The 19,047-nt window shown below is 47.1% G+C and overlaps 1 protein-coding gene across 1 annotated transcript in view; it reads right to left on the reverse strand.

The window, feature by feature from the left end:
• ANKRD40 (ankyrin repeat domain 40) overlaps window positions 1-19,047 on the reverse strand; it is a 34,558-nt gene that overhangs the window by 3,353 nt on the left and 12,158 nt on the right. The window lies entirely within an intron of this gene.

Raw genomic sequence — 19,047 nt, forward strand, 5'->3', positions numbered from 1 at the left:
GTTCAGGAAGCCCCTGTGTTTTGTTTGCAGGTTGCCATGGTCACAGACAGAGAATGTAACCTGAATTCTTAAGGGGATTCTATAGCGTCCTCTGGGTCAACCCCTCCCTCTCAGAGGAACATAAAGGGTTAAAAAAATACCCTTGTATTTACTCACACAGCATTGACTTAATGCTTTCCTATGGGCATTTCAATGACACTGGATACCTCATGCAGCGCGTAAGGACGTCCAGCGTGAGTTAGGTGACCTAGAGTCTGGTAAACTCCCAGATGCGCCTTTATTGGCAGTTTTAGTGCTGCAATATAAACATTGTAGTTTTTCAAAAACTGCAATGTTTTACATTGCAGGACTAAGGGGGATAGGAACATTGCACATAGACCACTTCAATGAGCTGATTTGGTCTGGGTGCCTACAGTGTCCCTTTAACCCCTTAGTGAACAGACCGTTTTTGAATTTTCTTCCTGTTAAGGACCAGGGCTCTTTTTACATTACTGCGGTATTTGTGTTTAGTACTTACTCAGTTATTGTACCCACACATATTATATACCGTTTTTCTCGCCATTAAATGGTCTTTCTAAAGATACCATTATTTTCATCATATCATATAATTTACTATAAAAAAAAATATAAAATATGATGAATTAAAAGAAGAAAAAAAAACACTTTTTCGAACTTTGACCCCCAAAATATGCTGCGCATCTACCATCGCCAAAAAACAACTATGCTACATAATTTCAAAATGTTGTCCTGATTTGAGAAATGCCCAATGTTAACATGTTCTTAGCTTTTTTTTTTTTGCAAGTTATAGGGTAATAAGTACAAGTAGCACTTTGCTATTTCCAAACCATTTTTTTAAATCAAAATTAACGCAAGTTACATTGTAACACTGATATGTGTCAGGAATCCCTGAATAACTCTTCACATGTATACATTTTTTAAAAGAAGACAACCTAAGTTATTAAACTTGGGGTATTTTGACTTTTTCCATGCAACCATTTTACCACCAATCTATACCAAATTAAAAAAATAAAATAATAATTGGTGATTGTTTTGACACAAATAGCAATTTAAGAATACATGTACGGAGAACTTTAAGGGTTACTGCCAAGAACACCAATATGTGTTCAGCAACATCTCCTGAGTATACTAGTGATACCCTCTATGTATAGCTGTGTCGGGTTCTCTGGGGGCTAAAATACATTATTTGGAGGGTGCGCATTCCAGTTTTTCAACTTGGAATTTTCACAGCTGGTCATCATGCACCCATGTCCTATTTGGGACATTTTTGAAGCCGGCCAATGTATTTTACGCCGATATAACCATATATTTTTGAAAAGAAGACACCCTAGGGTATTTCTAATGGTGGTATTTTAACACTTTCCATGCACTAATTCTACCACCAGTCTTTGTCAAACTTTTGGGTAGTCATTTGTTTGTGTTATTTTTCTAACACATTCTAATTTAGGCATGGATTCTCAACTCCTGTTAGGTGTTACTGCCAGAGAACACCCCAATATGTGTTCAGCAACATCTCCTGAGTACAGTTGTTTGGGGGATGCAATGCTAAACTTCTGACGTGTTTTTCAAATTTGACACATCTTCTTTGCCTATCTTCTTTTTGGGGGCTTTTTTTAGATATCCCAATTTATTTTCTTGCCATGAGCGTGCATATATTTGAAAAGTTGCCACGGTATTGTATATGGAGTGTTTTGATGCCATTGATGCAATTGTTTTAGTAAAAGAATTTGAGAAAATGTGTGGTGGTAATTTTTCAATTTTCTTTTTTATACACACATTGCTTATTGACTGTGATTTATGGGAGCATGTTGTTGGTTATTGCAAATAAACATTCCAGGCTGTTTTCTGCAAGGCCTCCTGAGTACACCCATGCCCACCATACATAGGGTAAACGTAACAAAAAAAACAAACAAATGGCAATTTTTTTTTAAATGGACCAGCGTGTCGTATCGTTTAAAGCAGTCCCCAATGCAGAGTCCAGGCTGTCCAGGGCAATCAGGACAGTGATATACAGTATCTTTTCTCTGCCCACTCTTAAAACAGACTCTGCCTCTTTTTTGGGGATTCTGCTTTGCCCCAGTAGGGAGGGATTTTAAAATTAAAATGTGTAGCCCCAACTCTGCTCTCTCCCATCACCGCCCAGGGAGCAGGTGCATCACGGTACAAAATCCCCGAAATGATCTGGAGCTGAAACTGTAAAAAAAGTCAGTTGCATTCCGATGTTTGCTTTTGTGCACAACAAAAAGCATTGTGGGTTGCAATCTGCATTAAGTAGATTGCAACCTTTTTGTACCAGGCCCTTGTCTTGCGTATAATTAGGTAGGGCAGCAGCAGCTGATCTGCCAGATCAACCCCACCCATATGCTGCTTATAGGCCTTGATGCACACTGGCTTCCTTGTGCTCTCAGCTCTGCCACGTACAGAGACCTCCACAGTCCTCTCAGTGTGGATGGTGGTAAGAAGGTACACATCCTTCTTGTCTCTGTACTTAACTGCCAACAGCTCCTCTTGGCGCAGAGTTGAGGTCTCCCCCTTCGTAGCCGTGTGCATGCAAGTTGTCCTGGGAAACCTGCACAAGCTACTGTATCATTTCAACACAGTAGCTTGAACAAAGGGACACTTGTATAAAAATTGTCTGTATACAAGTGGTACCCTTTGTTCAACAGGGGGAATATCAGGTCCCAGACAATCTTGCCACTGGTTCCCAAATGTTCTGGGCAACCTGGAGGGTCAAAGTGGGTTTCCTTTCCCTCTTACACCGGGAAGGCCTGAGTATATCCAGTCTCGCTATCACAGAGCTTATACACCTTTACACCATACCTGGAGCGCTTGGAAGGAATATCCTGCTTGAATCCCAGCCTTCCCTTATACTTCAGCAGGGACTCATCCACGCATATATTCCTTCCAGGTGTATATGCCTCTGCAAACCTGGCAGCGAAGTGGGTAATCAGGGGGTGGATTTTATAAAGCCTGTCAAACTGGGAATGCTCCCTAAGGGGGCACAATCTGTTGTCGCTGAAGTGCATGAAATGTAGAATAATTTCATACCTCTTCCTCGACATACACTGGGAGTAAATGGGGGTAGAGCAGATGGGGCTACTGCTCCAGTAGGAGCGGATGGAGGGCTTCTTTATGATGCCCATCAGCATAGTCAAGGCCCAAATTTTTTTTTAAATTCTGGCACATTGATGGGGGCCCATTGCTGCTTTGCCAAAAAAGACTCAGGCTTAGAAGTACGGAACTGATGGGCATATCAATTAGTTTTTTGTGAAACACCTCCATAAACTGCTGAGGGCTAAATCCTGCAACATCCACATTGATGCCAGGAGTTTCAGTGAAGGTGGGATATCAGGCCTCTGGCGATGAGGCACTACCCACTCCTCAGCAGTACTGCCAGCTGGAGCAGCACGTCTCCTTCTGGCAGGGGGACTAGCAGCCACAGATACATCATAATTAGATACTTCACTAGCAGTAGACACAGTATCTAGTGATGTATCTGAGCACCTGGCAGGGTCAAAATCAGGGTTGGAGTCAGACATAGACGCGTCAGACTCTAATGCAAGGAAGGCATACGCCTCCTCAGCACTATACAACCTCTTGACATGATCACAATTACTTTACTTAGTGATCTGTCACACACACAAAAAAAAAACACAAAAAAAAATAAACCCCTAAAAAAATGCACAGACAGCACAAAAGTGCTGCCGTGCAAGAGCCAGTGATTATAGTGATCAATGGCAAGATAGGGGTTAATGGCTCTGAAAAGAGCCTTTGGGTCTCACAATTTTACAAATCCCTACCTAAAACGACCTAAATCTCTCTACCTAAAACATAGATCTCTCTCCCTCTCTCACTAAAACACAAGTGAAGAGAGGGAGGGAGATCCACACTGATCAGAGTCAATATTTACTAATATTGACCTGATCAGACAAATGGGGATCATAGTTAGAATAAAATTGTTATAGGGGCAAGCTCTGATTGGATGTCCCTAGCCTGCCTCTATGATGAGGCAGGCTAGGGACACCCCCCAAAAGCCCCATTATGCACTGCCTTTAAAAAGGCTGCGCCATCTTGGGAGCCACATGGCTAGGAGGGGGTTAATACATTTATTTTTATATATATATATATATATATATATATATTTTTTTTTTTTTATAATTGTTTTTGATTTTCTTAATTCTTCACTGAGTTCCTTGACCCCTCGAGGCACTCCGCACAGGCAGAGCATCGGGAGCCTGCCCGATGGCGTCTGATGCTCTGCTTAACTGCCGGGCGCCACGTGGAGCAACCCGGAAGTAATTGCCCGGCAGTAAGGAGAGGTATTGCACGATGCCTCGACATCGAGGCATCGCTGCAATACCATCAGAACGGCTGGAAGCGATCATGATCGCTTCCAGCGCTCTAATTGGACGCAGACTTATCAGTTACGTCTGCGGTCCTTAAGGACTGTTTTTTGTCGGATGTACCTGATACATTCGCGGTCGGGAAGGGGTTAATTTGATTCTCTTATACCTACTACACGTGAAAAAAATATGGTCATTGCATTGCGAGACTCCTAACTTCCCCTAGCCTCTGTGGACTTGCTGGAGGACACACTGATGTTGCCAGATACATCCTTAAAAGAGACACTCCACTGCCCAAAAAAAACTTTATTTTATTTTTTTAAATCAATGTTTAGTATATTTAATTATGCATTAGATTATATCTAAAAACAGCTTGCAAAAGCAACAGTTCTTTCTTTATTGACATTCATACATTTGTTGAATTTGGTATAATAAATACAATTTGCATTTTGTGAAATGCAAGTTAGAAAGTTATGTACTTTGCATCTTGCATGACATTTATAAAAGAAGAAATATAAAATAAAAAAAAAAAAAGACATGAATATTGTTCAACAAATAGAACAATACATTAAAATGAACTAAACTGGGCGTGGCTTGGAGGTCCGCGAAGATGGCAGCATAAACTGTGAGCTCCCCGCCGGCCTAGCTATCAACCTCACCGACCGCACTATCTAGCGCCAAAAATGGGGAAAACACAGCGCGCATCGTGCGCCCAAAGACCCGGGGACACCCCGAAAAACACCCTGACCCCCTCCGTGAAGCCATTCCTCGTGGCACCGGCGGACTTAGACCAGGCCTCAAACGACTCCACGGCCTCCGGTTTCTCCCGCCCGCGATCCCCACAAGGTGACCACCCACCACCAATCTCCCAAGCCTCCCTACCTGAAATAATGTCCATTTTACAGCAACTGCCCACGAAAGCAGATCTGAAGACCGCAAACGCGGAACTCCATGCGTCTATTACCACTGAGCTGCACGCAATGCGAGAGGACATACAAGGCCTCAGCCAAAAAGTGACTCAGCTAGAAGCGGACAGTGACCACATGTCTGCGGTTCAGGCAGCCACCACAGACAGACTGCAATCCCATACTAAGGTACTGCAACAAATGGCACTTCACATTGAGGACTTGGATAACAGGGGTAGGAGACAAAACATCCGTATCAGAGGGGTGCCTGAGGAGCTGGATAGGAAAAGCCCGATCCAAGATACCTTGCTGGACTTATTTAACAAATTGCTGACGCGACCACTCCAGACACCCATTAACTTTGTACGAGCGCACCGCGCCCTGAGGCCTCCGGGCCCCCCAGACGGACCACCCCGAGACATTATTTGCTGTCTGGAAAGCTTTCCACTGAAGGAGGAAATCCTCCGCAAAGCCAGGGGCACGGATAAAATATTACTGGAAAACTCAGAAGTCCACCTGTTTCCTGACCTGTCCCCAGCCACGCTGTCATTCAGGAGAGCACTGAAACCCCTTACAAGGCAGCTACAAGCGGCTCACATGAGGTACCGCTGGTGCTTTCCCACGGGCCTACAGGTTGCAACCCCCAACGGCCCCTTTATGGTCCTAGGGGAAGAAGATGCCCAGGCGCTGCAAAGAGAGCTGCACCTTTCGCCGGAAACTCTGACATGGCCGAACCCGCTTAATTTCTACGCCTTCACCCCCAGATCGCAGGACACGGGCCCCCGCCCTCAGAGACTTCGACCCCCCCGTACACAAACGACCAGACCGGTGGGGACACCCAACTGAAACCCGCTCCATCCCCGAGAAGTTACATCCTCGGAACCGCCACTTTGACATCACTAGCAGATTGTGAACTGTAATACTCTCAGCGGAACACCCTAAGCGCTCTGCCGCCATTGTGAACATTGACAATCATTTTGCCACAGCAAGTATTATTGGAGCTGCGGCTCCACCTTGGGCATGTGGGGAAATTTAGGTCTTGATAGGACCGCCCTGGGGAGAGGAAGGGGTCCTGAACCCACACTTTCATAGAGGGGTAAACAAGGAGGTTTACCCAGGAGGCAAACAGGAGGTAAACAAAAGGAGTAATACACCCCACAGCCCCATTGCCAGGCCCCCACACTCTAACACTCAGGGGCCCACTGTCTTAATTGAGATTGGTACATTAGGCCGGGGTGGGAGGGGAAATCTAGTTCGGGGAATGGAGGGGGGAGGGCGACAGAAGCCCGGGAGGGGGGAGGGACGCGGCACAGTAGGCCAGACGACCTGCACGGTTCAGCCGTATGGGGGAGGGTGGGAGGGGGGGAAATGTTGAAATGTTTTGTGTTATGGCTACTACAACTGCTACTGTTATTATTGTTATTACATGGTGAGGTTGACATATATGCTGAATTTCGTATAGATTATGCCGTAAGTCGGGGAGACGGTGGATCCTAACTGGGTGGAGCCCCGAGAGGTCACAGTGGTCTGTGACGACCGTTTTGAGAGCGCACTTGGCATTCCCGGAACTCCTTCGACTGCCCTACTGGAGTGAGCGACAAGAATCAGGTAAGCGGTCCCCCTCCGCCCTCTAACGGTCGGGGGGGTTCCAGCCCCCCGACGCTCTTTTCCGATACCGCTGGTTACAGCGACTCTGTACAGACTTGACGACTGTGACTCACGACCCCTGACCTTTTTTCCTCCCCGTCTGACCTATACCTTCCTATACCCCCCCCTCACATCCCACTTTACCGCTTGCCCGCCGGACGGACAAGCTTGCGCTACTGCACGACTGCCAGAAGAGCCCCGGTCATGTCCATTGCCCCGGCCCCCATCACGATTCTATCCCTCAATGCTAGAGGCCTTAACAAACCCGAGAAACGGTCGGGAGCTGTGAGGGAATTTCTCTCCCGTAAAGCATCGATAGTGTTTGTACAAGAGACACACTTCAGGGAGGGGTCACGGTCCACATTGACAAACCAGCACTATCCTGTAGGATACTATAGCGATTTTCAGGGTGGAAAGTCCAGAGGAACAGCGATCCTCATCCACAGACACATCCCGTTCACAGAAAAGGGCATACAAACCGACCCAGCGGGTCGATATACCTTTTTAAAGGGGGAGATAGCGGGCACGCTTTACACCTTCGCTAATATCTACGCCCCAAACCGCAGACAATACCGTTTCCTGGCTCGGATACTCCGCTCCCTTCAGCACTTCGCGGAGGGGGTACTGGTCCTAGGGGGCGACCTGAACGTAGCTCTAGACCCTAAATGGGACTCCTCCTCGGGACGCTCACACGTTCCTACCCAACACATCGCAGCAATCAGGGCCCTACTGGCGAGGTAGAGACTTGTGGACTGCTGGAGAGCACTGCACCCTGACGAAAGGGACTATACCTTTTACTCTCACCCGCATAATTCCTACACCCGCATTGACTACCTCTTCCTCTCACAATACCACCTACCGCTGGCACTCCGGGCTGACCAAGGCACCGCAACGTGGTCGGACCATGCACCGGTGTCGGTCACCCTGGAGTCTCCCCTATTTAGGCCTAAGGTCTCCAAGTGGAGGCTGAACGAAGCCCTACTTGACATACCAGAGCTGACTGCAGACATAGACGCCACACTACGCGACTATTTTACACACAATGGCGACCAGACGTCCCCCACCATACGATGGGAAGCACACAAAAGTGTTATCAGGGGACATTTCATACAAAAGGGCGCCCTCCTGAAAAGACAGAGGGAGGCGCGCATGGCTACACTACTGGCAGACATACACCACCTGGACGCCCTCAACAAACACCTCCAACTCCCTACACACCAGGCGACGCTGTTAGGGCTGAGGAGGGAACTGACCACACTCATACATTCCCAACACCATAGGGCAGTTCTAAGACATAAGGCATTCTTCCATGTTAACGGTAACAAGAGTGGGAAGCTCCTAGCGCGCATGCTCAACAAAAGAAGACGGGACACATACATAGACCGCATTCAGGACAAGGAAGGGAACCTCCACAGACACCCTACAAAGATACAGGAGATCATCCGGTCATACTATGCAGAACTATACTCCCTACCACGACCGCACACAGGCACGCGCACCCCCAGACTCCGCGACTCTATAGACGAATACCTCTCGGCCCATACACTCCCCACCCTAGCGACAGGCGTGACTGACCGACTGGAAGAACCCATCACCTTGGAGGAACTTGCGCTCGCGATAAAAAGCTCCAAATCAGGGAGGAGCCCAGGCCCCGACGGGCTACCACTAAAATATTATAGGAGATACGCAGACATACTATACTCCCCATTGATAGACATGTTTAACGCGATCAGAGAAGGACACAAACTTCCCGGACAGGCACTAACGGCACACATCACTATCATCCCCAAAGAGGGGAAGGATCGGGAGCATTGTGGAGGCTACCGACCCATATCCCTCATCAATACAGACCTTAAACTCCTGGCAAAGGTCCTCGCAACCAGACTCCAAATACACGTACTCGGCCTGGTCCACGCAGACCAGGTTGGGTTTGTGATGGGTCGGGAAGCTAGGGACAATACTATCAGGGCCCTAACGCTTATGCATAGGAAGACCGAGACTGACACGGGCCTTCTCCTACTCTCCACGGACGCGGAGAAGGCCTTCGATAGGGTCAATTGGGAATACATGTTCCGGACACTGGCACACATGGGTATGGGACCACATCTCCTGGGTTGGATCAGAGCCCTGTACTCCAAACCGTCAGCACATGTGCTGGTCAACGGGGCACTGACAGACCCGTTCCCTATACATAATGGCACGCGTCAGGGATGTCCCCTTTCCCCGCTGCTTTTTGTCCTTGCACTGGAGCCATTCCTGAACACCATCAGACACCACCCCGACATCACCGGCCTTCACACGGGGGACATGCACCACAAAATTGCCGCCTACGCGGATGACCTACTATTTTTCCTCACAAACCCAGAGGTCTCCCTGCCCAACCTAGTGCAGGCCTTCCGAACATTCGGACTCCTCTCAGGACTGAAAATTAACTTCTCGAAATCATATATTCTAAATATTAGTGTACCCGCACCTCGCGCAGATCAGCTGCGCAGGAGCTACAAATTTCAATGGGCCTCGGACAAGATACGCTACTTGGGTACCTGGTTGACAGTAAGCGTAACCAACCTGTATGCGACAAACTTTACCCCATTACTGACCCAATTTCGGAAAGAGATGAGGGAGTGGGCCTTCCCCCACATATCCTGGTTGGGTAGGGTGCAAGTGGTGAAGATGAATTTTTTGCTGCGACTGCTCTACCTCTTCCAGGCCCTGCCTATCCTGATCCCAACATCCTTCTTCACGACACTCCGGGGAGCACTGGGGTCCTATGTATGGAACGGGAGACCCAGACTGCTCACACGACCCAAAGACAAAGGAGGATTAGCCCTTCCAGACTTCCCACTATACTACAAAGCATGTCACCTACAACGAATAGTGGAATGGTCCAAACTAGGGGTACACAAGTTGTGAAAATCCACAGAGGAACACGCAGCGGGTGTCCCCACCACCTTACTCCCGTGGCTCCCCGCCGGAGGATCAGGAAGGGAAGCTCGATACTCACCCTACACAAGAGCGACCCTGACGGTATGGAGGAGGAGTATGGGGCGTCATGCTCTTAGTACGTACCCTTCCCCTCTACTACCTCTCACCCATAACCCTGACTTCCAACCGGGCCTTGACCCGAAAGCCTTACAAACTTTGGTAGACGACCCCCTACCCCGACTAAGACATGTCTGCTCCAACCGGGGACTGAAAGACCTGACAGAATTGCGTGGGGTGACCCCTCAGTCCTTCCTGACGCGCTTTCGCTATGAACAGGTGCGCAGTTACATAAGACTTCTCCCACAGGGGCAGGCTCTGGGCAGAGATCTCACAGCCTTTGAGAGACTGTGCTCAGTCCCTGACCCACTATCACATGGAATTTCGCACCTATACTCCCTTCTCCAAACGCAAACCCCGGTAGAAACGCCTAATTTTATGGGGAAGTGGGAGGAATCCCTAAATAAGACGTTTAGCGCCCCAGAATGGGAAAAGATTTGTAACATTGTTCACCACTGCTCAACATTTAGTAAGAGTCAGGAGACAGCTTATAAACTGCTCACAAGATGGTATCATACACCAGCTACAGCGCATCACATAAACACTCAAGACTCCCGCCTATGCTGGAGATGTGAAAAGGAGATAGGCACACTCATACATATTTGGTGGAACTGTGAACTGATACAGCCTTTCTGGCACACTATCCATCAAGTCATAGCCCGCTTCTCAGATAATCCCCCGCCTCTTGAACCGGCGGCCATGCTGCTTCATCACACATCCACTCCCACATCCAAATATAAAAAGACACTCACGATCCGGATCATCAATGTTGCAAAACAATTAATCCCACAGTTTTGGAAGAAAAAAACGGCCCCACCCATATCCCAGTGGTTTGCCCAAATGGAGGACCTCAGAGCTATTGAGGAACTTGTCATGCACGCGGCTGGCCCGCAAAAACAACAACAGACCTACCTAGACATATGGACGCAGTGGATACTGACGACTACGAAACCAGAATTTCAGACTATGCTGACGGGCCATATGACCGAAGTCCCACGTCCGACAAATGCAGAGACAGCAGACTAACCCTATACCCCCTTCCCTACCTGAACCCTACCCCCTTATCCCTGACTCACTTACCTCGCACCGATTAGAGAGACGAAGACCCGCAACCCAGAGCAAGCAGGCACACTAGGCTGAGTAACCAAGAGCAATGGGCACTGGTGGCTAATGTATACAACTCTGCCCATCAGCCTAACCGACCTACACATCCGAAGACCTGGTCGGTAACTGAGCACACAGTGCTCATTACGTTTCTGTGTAACACCAGACCAAACTCATGATAGCTACAGACCTAGTCGGATAAAATGTTGCTTGTAGACTACTGACGAAGACCTGCGAGTTCTGAGATTCATAGGGCCTACGCGCCCACAAGAATGTGTTTTTGTTTCTCTTGTTTTCTCCTAGATGGACACACGTTGTGTCCTGAATCCTAGCCGTGGTTAAACATGCAGTACTCATTAAGATCCTATGTAACACAAGATTTAATTTATTGCGAGACAGTCATTGCCTGATAACATGGTTACGTGAAGCTTAGCGGAGATATCTTGATTATTGACGAGGACCTGCGAGTCCACTGATCCATGGGGCCTGCGCGCCCACAAGTTTATGTTTGTGCTCTATTGTTTTTATATGGTTGGACACACGTTGTGTCCTGAATACTGACTACAACCGTATATGGAGACTTGCACGTCTCGGAATGACTCTTTTATCTTTGAAATAAAAATCATATTTACAAAAAAAAAAAATGAACTAAACTACCCGGGGCCACAGCGGGCGCTTCCCCACGCCTCAGAGAGAGACACGCCAACTCACACAACTCACCAGCACCTCGGCAGCCCCAACAACCCTCACCCAGCAAGACGCAACCCCGCACCTGCAAACTTACAGTGTCGGCCGTAACGATGACCAGGAGGCAGTGAGACTTGATACCAGCGGGAGTTACAGGCGGGGAGCCCCTCCGCGGCACAAGAGCGGGAGAAAGCTGACCCAGGAGGCCCACACAAAGCCCAGCAGAACAGGTGTCGGCTGATAGCAGAAGAAGCTGCAGACAGAGACCTAGACACCCCTACCAGGCACTGAAAGGCTCTTACTCAAAAATATGGATTGTTAGTACACCGTACATCCATACCTTACTGACCCTTCTCTTCCTGGACATTCGTGGGTACTCTGGACTGGTTATACGAAGGGGGTGAGGAATTAATTAGACGGTCTCTCCACAATGAACTTCTTGCCATGTTTTGTTGGGTTTTGTTTACTCGTTAATTAATGTACCTTAATACACTAGATTGAAATGCATCGCACAAAGCTACACATACTAGATAATAATGGCATAGGTACAACAGAATGACCCTCTCCGAACCGCAATGCCATGTATTTGATATAACTTTCAACGCACTTCAATTAATCGTAAGCCTGTTTCGCTTAAAAATAATCCACTGATGTTATAAAGCCAGATGTTTGAATGGTTTTATTACAAAACTGCGCTGTTTAACCTGTCTCACCTTAAATTGTTTAAATTGTCCTCAACTACAATGAGAATTTACGCTGTTATAACCTTGGCATAAGTATGCATGTTAGACCTTCTCAGAAATGCAATGCCATATATTTACCATAATCTTTAAAACGCTACAAAACTAGTAGTAAGCCTGTCTAGCTTAGTGAGTTTAAAACAATCCAATGATGCTATACAGCCAGATACTCCCGTGTTTTATCCTCTCTTAAAAATGTGCTGTTAACTCGGTCTTCCACTTCTGTTACTCATATTTAACTTAAAAAAATGTGCACAGTCTCTCATGCCATGCAATTGTAATTCTATGTATCTGAAAACTATAGTAATCACTGTTGTGGCATTACTAGACCACATGTTATCTATATCACTGCACGAAAAATAAAGAATAAAAAAAAAAAATTAACTAAACATGCTCTCTCTAAGCGTTTTGGCTGGTTAAGCTTGTGAGTAGCTTACTGTTAAGGATGGCTGCTTCGAGATAACTTGGTTTGGAAGGTTGGCATTATGCTGCTATTACCCTATTTAACCCCTTAAGGACCAAACTTCTGGAATAAAAGGGAATCATGACATGTCACACATGTCATTTGTCCTTAAGGGGTTAAGTACGAGTCCATGAATTAAAAAGTAGTTTTCCCCCCACCTTATTACTACTACCAAAAAAATGCAAAAATTCAAAATAAAGAATTTATAAAAAAAAAAAAAAAAAAAGTCGTTTTCATTTTCGCTTGGATAGTTCTATCTAATGCCAGGTTACAAATATTTTTTTCGTTAAAGCACTTTTATTTGAGGAGGTTTCTACCCAGTCCATATGAGATAAAGATAGCTTAATGTGCAGTAACGATAATGAGGGAGGGGATGGATCGATCCAATTGTGTAGTATACTATTACATACTGCAGCTAAGATCCATGTGGGTTACTTTTGTGGCATGGTTTGAGTTTTCCATTGTCACTCCATGTATTGATGAGGAAGCTTTGGTATTATTACAGATTTTAGTAAAGAGACACTCCCCGATATAGTCAAAGGGAGGTGTTACCATCCAGTGAGAAGGTCTTCCTCTTCAGTCATGATTGGTATCATGTTGATTCTATATATAGTGGACAGTTGTTTTGGTATTAGTGCCCATGAGTATTTGAAGTTCGAGGTTTTCCATTTTTGAGTTGTCGGTGTCTGTAAACATCCCGAGCCCGGTCTCAGAGCGGTCATATGAGTCCAATAACGAGGTTTTACTAAATAAGCAGACAAGACTGATAATCACCCTGCCGTGGCTCTTGCTTTCTCCTGGCAGACACTTCAAGACCAAGCAACCTAAAATCTGACCACCCGGTCGCCTATCTGTGCTGGTTAAGTGCTCTGATGCAGCCTGCCAGCTCAGGACGGCTGCATGGAACTATTCATTGGCTCGGAACTCGGCCAAACATTTAACCTTTAAGAGAATGGTATCAGGGCATGGTTCTAACAGCTAGGGCACTCGTGGACGAGCTATCAGTGGTAACTTTATATGTGGGGTTTACTTGTGTCTAAACGTTAGGAGACTTTTTTTTTTTTATTAAACAAAGCTTAATTTTCAACAACAAAAATACAATTCCTAAAGGGACACTGTTGCGGTTGCCCCAGGCTAGCTAAGGGTTGGACCGTAGAAGGATGCTCCTAGCGCTCACAAAGGACCATCAGCACTGCACCAGACACCATAACCACCGCAGACCCCACAAACCGCCACATCTTGGTTGGGGTCTCACTGTCTCCTACCCACCCTGGACCTAGGACAAGGCTCCAGGTTCCAGTGGGTGAACTTCTTTCCCCAGAGAGTGAAGCAGGAACAACCTCTTACAAGAGTTCAGTGAAGCTAAGGGTGTATGAAGAGCATAGCAATCCCTGTAGTGATTATAGCTGTCCCCTCCAAACACGAGTCAAGGCTGCGAGTTGAAGGTCAAGTAGAACTGGTTTAATGAGCAACTTGCATTTCTTATATACACATTTTCAGGCCAGAGGCACAGCCCCTGGACCTGATGGAACACAGGAACAAAAGGAGCATAAACCAATCAAAACAAAGTGCATTTTTCTACACCCTCCACTCTATCCTGGAGATAATTGGCTTAAGTGGCTGTGGTAATTGAATTATCTCCAGGTACAGGAAATATCTCTAAGTCAAAAACTGCAACAAAAACCACATAAAAAATCATAATTCGGGAGCCGAACTGCCGAGGAGAGCGGTCGCAGATAACTAGAGCTCCAGACACAACACGACGGAAAACTGCTTAAACTAATCAAGAATTACCCATTAACCCCCCCCAAAAGACTGCAGAGACCTCCCCAGAGCAATATGGGAAAGAAAAATAAAAAAACGGGGCCGGCAAAACCTACCTCTGGGCTGACGATCGGAGATATGTGGAGGCAAGCACGCGGCCCGACGGAGCCCAATATGGCGGCCCTCCATGGCGGCTGCTCTGATTTTTCTGATGATCTCTCCGGAGACGCAGAGGACGACTACCTACCAGCCCCAGTCATGCCACAAAGGGCCAGACCCCAAGGGACGGCTACCGACGCTGAATTGGTGACCACAGGGGTGATGAAAGCCCTACTGGCAGATCTTCAAAAGAATATACTGACGGATGTACATGCCCTCAGGGGAGAAATACAGGGCCCGACAGGCCGCATCAACACGCTGGAGACATCCTCACAGAGCCACCAGCAGAACCTGTCATCCTTACAAAAGGCAGTACAGGACTTACAAGAGCAGAACCGGCTATATGATTTGCGGCACAAGAGGACACCAGAAGAAGGCAAAACTTGAAAGTTAGAGGGCTCCCAGACGAAATATCTGAATCTGAACTACTGCACGTTATTCGGCGCATGATAGCAGCCATACTGCCACATGGACAGCCTGAAGCCATCACCCCTGCGGACATATTTCGGATCCCTAAACCCCCCAGGGCACCGCCTTCAGCCACAAAAGACACCATAGTCACGTTCAGCACTGGGAGCGATAAATCTGTGATCCTCATGGCCCTACGGGGCAAAACCCCACTACAGTTTGACAACAAGGGACTAACCTTCTTTGCCGATCTGTCTAATGGCACCTTGGCCTGGCGCAGGTCGCTTCGGCCACTCACCTCCCTGCTTCACCAAAATGGAATCAGCTACAAATGGCGGAATCCCAGGACTCTCAGCGTACAACGAGGAAAGGACTCCCACCTGATACACGACATCCAGGACGCACTAGACCTTCTGCGGACTCTGGGCATTCCACAGGACTCCCTCACCCAAGAAGGACTCCCTCACCCGACCACATCGGATCACAATTGGGACCTGACAAAAATCAACCCGTTTATCCCGAGAGGCTCAACCCCTGTGTCCTATGCTGCGGTCACTACCTAATACTCGTGACACACCGAGGACTGTATACTCCTCAGAAACTGCATGAGTGACACCCCAGCAGACACCCCTGGGACACCAACAAGAAACACCAATTTCTCCTTGGACTTGTAATGTATATGTCTGATTTACAGAAAGCCCCCCCACCACCCGCTAGGGCACTGCGGGGCCATGACCCTCCCAGACCTCACGAGACCATGGACTGACCCATTTCCAAAAGACGGGCCGTATAATGGCTTTACTACCTCCCTAACACCTACCAGCGAGGTCCAGCAATAACTCACCCACGCACACCCACCTCACAAACGACCAGACACACACACACACACACGACCACCAATAGGGTACTGACCAAGGGAGGACAGAGCGCACACACAAGCCCCAGGATACCGTCAGCTAAGACAGGTACGGTCCCCCCTCACACACCCTCATGACCCCCACAATGTCTGGCACAGCGCCTATCCCCGAGCGACCCATGACAGATCTTACAAGACAGCTGGTCGACCGGCAAGCTATGGCTCCCTAATCACCCACACTCAATAGTACAACGCAACTAAATTGATAACACAATGTTTGAGACGTGCGACTGACTAGCCTACACTCGTCAACAGTAAGGAAGCCTCACCATGTTATCCATTTCTGCTAAAGTTATGTGTATATGTATACAGGTTTGTAATGTGGTTACCTTACTATCGTTTTGAGCAATGCGCAGAACAAGCCGTACCCCTTTTCAGACCCTCCCTGATCTCATCCAACGTAATACCTAGCCTAATTGGTCTGATAGTCACCATTAAACCTCATAATCTCTCACACACCTAACATAAACTCAAGCGGTGACCACTGAGGTACCCTATTGTTTGCCCACATGATATGGCACGAGCCAACCACGCAATGTGTCCGGTAAATGAGAGAGGCGACTGACCAGCCTCCACAGGCAATTGCAGGGAGGCATCACGACACTATATACCATAGTAAGACCTCTTCACGATAGCTGCCAGACACCTACTGCCCTACAGAACCCCACTCCCGTGACCTCTGCCTCCTAGACGTGAGAATCGGCTGATCCCACGCAGACCACAGACCGGCAAGGTCCCCAATAAACCGGAGACCTCCCTATGCAGGTCTATAACGCATGTTTTTACGAGATATTACTTTTACCATTATTCTTTACGTTTACAGTTCTTTCAAGTCTCAGTTTAATTTTCTTACCTGTAACCAATCGAGTGGGAGACAGATCTGTATAACTTAGATACCCGGTCAATTAGATACCTATGTACGATATGGGCACATGTCATAGCACATCATCATAGGACTCAGCTAGCCACAGGCGACACCGAACCTTATGCCCGCTCTGGGTTACGCCTATCTTGCCTGGGCTGCATATTTAGTAAGACAGATGGGACGTCTAGTTATGTTTAAGTATAGTTTCCATATTTTTGTCATCTGCCTTTTACTATGTTTTCTGTTTTAGTGTTCATTTCACATACCTTACTAACACGCTCCCAGCTCGGATACCTGTCGTAAGCATTAATTATATATTCAGATGGGACAAACGTAGGAAGCAATATAAGTGAGCTATGTTCTAATATGCTGTTACAATACTTTCTAAAAAACAACAACAGTGCAGTATACTTTGCTTACCCATACTAACGAACGTTGCTTTCTGTCAATTACCAATGTACCTATATTTAATCGTATTATTGTTAACGATGTCTTAATTACTGCACTGCCAAAAATAAAGAATTTAAAAAAAAAAAAAAAAAAAATCATAATTCATATAATACAATGTTTAACCTATATGTCCAACATATCCCCAGATAGCTTGGATCCGAACCAAATACCGAACCACATAGGAAAACGGCACAAACAAGCCTTTCCACTGTCTGGGGACAAGGTTTTAACGCATAGGCCATAATCCTGGGGCAAGAGGCTGGCAATCCAAACGCTCTTGAGAAATGCAGTTCGTCACAGACACTACAGTCACCAGAACCACTATAACTAAATGTAGTGGTCTGGTGTCTATATCCTGTCCCTGCAGGTTTTTCAATGTAAAGAGAACATTTTCAGAGAAAAGGCCTAGTAACGCCTCTAGTGACAGTCACTCAGATGGCCACTATAGCGGATTCTTTTTAGAGTGCTGCATGGAAACGCTGAACGCTCCCCACAGATATGCATTAATTTTTTTATTTTTTTATTCTTTATTTTTGTTGTGCATATGAGAATACAGCATTGCTTGAACAGCCACAACAGCTCTAACAAGCGCATTATTCGTATATTGGTGTACATATTTGTGGCATAGAAGTAACTAGCACATTTTTGGTTAAGTAGACGTTTCATTTAACACATAGTAGTTGCTAGACATTGCACATTTTCTAGTAGTTAGTTGCAAGATAAGGTTACACGCAGGCAGTATATTTAGTTTAGCTAGGTACATGCTTAGGTATGAGAGATATAATATCGCCCCTCAGGCCCCCATAGACACACATGGATGCAGTTGATAAAGCATGAGAGACACAGCTTCACCCCCTAGTCCCCTAAAGCTACACATTAATGCAATTAAATCTGCTTGAAGCCACTATAGGTATACTTGCTGAAGTAGGGTCGTGCATAGAATAAGGGAGAGTGCTGTTTATTAAGAATAGCTTCTCTGTGCTGCAGCTCGCGAGCATTAGTCCCTTAGACAGTTCGTCATGGATTCTTGCTGGAGTTGAATTTTGTCTCCGCGGGGAGCCGCCATCTTGGTGGTCACGAGGCCGTTCTTGGAGGGAAAGTCCCACTGCCGACCGATGCCAGTGCAGCTCGCTCTAGGTAGTGAGGAAGCAGGCTTCTGACCTCCGTCCCTCTCTGCTGCTCTGTGGGTTGTGCGCTGGCTTCAACTTCTGAACTCTCGAGGTCAAAGGAGCTTGCGTGCGATGAGGGTTCTCGTGGGCTGCGGCTGCTTTGCGGTTTGCTTGGTCCCCCGAGAGCCTGGGTCAGCCGTGGTGGGAGGCTTAGTGTTTTCTGCTTGTGGTCGCTTGGGAGCAGGCTGGAAGTGTGGTAAGTGGGATGCTCAGCTTCATGCTGGGGCACCCTGCTCGGCACTCTGCTTAGTCCTTGTGGCCTGCTGTAGTCGGGGCTCAGGTCTCTTGCGCACATGGTGGTCACCATTTTGTGTGCAGCGGTGTCGTCCATTGTATCCCGCTCAGGCCCTTAGGGTGAGGACCGGGA

Source organism: Pelobates fuscus, chromosome 5, assembly GCF_036172605.1.
Source record: "Pelobates fuscus isolate aPelFus1 chromosome 5, aPelFus1.pri, whole genome shotgun sequence".
Taxonomy (NCBI): domain Eukaryota; kingdom Metazoa; phylum Chordata; class Amphibia; order Anura; family Pelobatidae; genus Pelobates; species Pelobates fuscus.